We start from the raw sequence: 2,050 nt of genomic DNA on the forward strand, positions 1-2,050 counted from the left end.
GTTCTTTTTTTCATACTAAGTCTTTGACATTTCGTCTTTGAATCTAAAAGATAGATTAGTAGAGAATTAGATTCCTAATAAATGGTATCGCTAATGTGGGGTCCAGGAGTTCAAAATAGAGGAAGATCCATGGGGTATGAAGTAGCCTTGAAAGATAGAATTGGAATGTGGGCTGCATCTTAAATGGTGGGTAGCCTTTGAATATTTGGAAAGGAAGGGCTTATGTAGAGGCAGAGATGCATGTGAATAGTTTAGTTGTAGTAGATATTGGGAAAATGTAAGACAGAAGGTTGGAACAGTAGACACTGAGTAGCCACTGGAGTTTTTGAGAAGGTGTGCTAAGCAGAATTTTAAGACTGGTATATAAAATGGATTGGAGGGGGGAGGGCTGGTAGGCAGTTATTGTAACTGTACTGAGGCTCATGAGGTTTGGACTATGGCGATGCTTTTGGGCACAGGCAGGAGGAGAGATATGAGAGAAGCTTGAATAAAGGCTTCAATGGACTTTGTTTTGGACTAAACACGCATTGGATAGTCAAATGTGTTGCTAAGGACAACTTCAATGTTCTGAACTTGTTTGACTGAGTGATGGTTCCGTAGACTGAAAGTTCCAAATGGTAAATTCCTTTCAGGGGTGGGGGCTGAGAGAGGAAAATGGGTTGAAGTCAAAGTGATGGAAGATATCCAAGTGGAAATTTCCAGTAAGCCTTTGAATGACTAAGGGATTCAGAGAATGTCGGCTGTTTCCAAATCTTCTGTTCTTTTTTGCCTATATAGAAAGTGTTTACTTTATGTGTTTCCCTGTGGTTCGGTTGATTACATTCTTATGTGTGGTTTGAAGCTCCTCTGGCTTCCAACCTGTATTTGTTTTGGGCATGGTTGGAGTAGAGTGCTAATGAGCCCAAGGTCATGGGTTTGATCCCAAGAAGGGCCAGTTAGTTTCATGGAAAGGAAAATTGTGTTCTGTGGTTCACAGACTTCACCCTTGATTCTGTCTACTTGTCTCTAACCCGTGTAGCATGGGTCCCAAGAGCCCCAGTGAGAAAGTGTGAGTGGTTGTGTGCAATCCATTAAAATTACTGGAAGAATGGCTCCAAGTAGTTATCTGGGTTGCTTCTTCAAGAAACTTTGTCTACCTTCCTCCTTCAGCTCATGGGACAGAGATCAGATTTTCAGAGACAATATCCTGACCGAATGCACGTGGAACTGTCATGTTTACAACTACCCACATCTGTTTTCCCACATTCATTTACTTCTCAAGCAGAAAGCAGTGTGATGATCCAGGAGCGTGTGGTTCTTACGTGCAAGTGTCTACTTGTGAGTGTTGGCGTATTATCAGTTTGACTTTGAGAATTGGCTTACTAATATTGTACAAATAAACCCTGGAGAGTACGCATGTGTCCCAAAGACTCTAAGCAAACCTTTGCCTGACAGACTCTCCTTATCTTATCAGGCTGCTTTAGCTTGCGCATACTTTTACTGGGAAATACAAATCTACACTCAGAATTCTTGCGAAATGGTCATACAAGGATACAGCATAGAATGTGCTAGTTTCAAAGAGTGATGCTGTCCATGGAACAGCCCTTAGACAAACCCACAGAAGACATCTTCCACACAAGTACAGAGTTGCCAGCATTTGCTGGGCTAGCATCTGAAGTCTGTTTCTGTGGATACTGCATTTTCAAAATCAATCCTAGAGATTCTCAAATTGCTTTTCCAGTTGACTGATACACCCTTGCTTCCTGCAGGAGCAACCCCAAAGAGGATTTGGAATAATGTTACCCACATATCGAAAGATTCACAATAAATCCTCACAGCTTAAGAAGGACTTGAAAATAGGTTCGCTTTTCTTTCAGGGACTCGGTATTTGCCACATCACGGATATTTCTATTATTTGACATTATTGAACATTTAAAAGGCTGAGGAGTAAGAGACTAGACCATCAAATATCACTTAATAGATTACTAAGAGTAACAGTGATGACTTAGAAGAATATGGTGTGGAACAAATATGACAAAAAGTAAGAGGCAGAATAAGTATAGTTATATGC

General features: G+C 40.8%; 1 long non-coding RNA gene across 1 annotated transcript; it reads left to right on the plus strand.

Moving 5' to 3' along the window:
• The first annotated feature begins 594 nt into the window (after nucleotides 1–594).
• LOC138921255 (uncharacterized) lies at nucleotides 595–1,828 on the plus strand. The gene is made up of 2 exons (XR_011433688.1): nucleotides 595–701; nucleotides 1,150–1,828. It is a non-coding gene; the product is annotated as an uncharacterized lncRNA (long non-coding RNA).
• The last annotated feature ends 222 nt before the right edge of the window (nucleotides 1,829–2,050 follow it).

The sequence above is a fragment of the Equus caballus genome, chromosome 28 (genome assembly GCF_041296265.1).
Source record: "Equus caballus isolate H_3958 breed thoroughbred chromosome 28, TB-T2T, whole genome shotgun sequence".
NCBI lineage: Eukaryota > Metazoa > Chordata > Mammalia > Perissodactyla > Equidae > Equus > Equus caballus.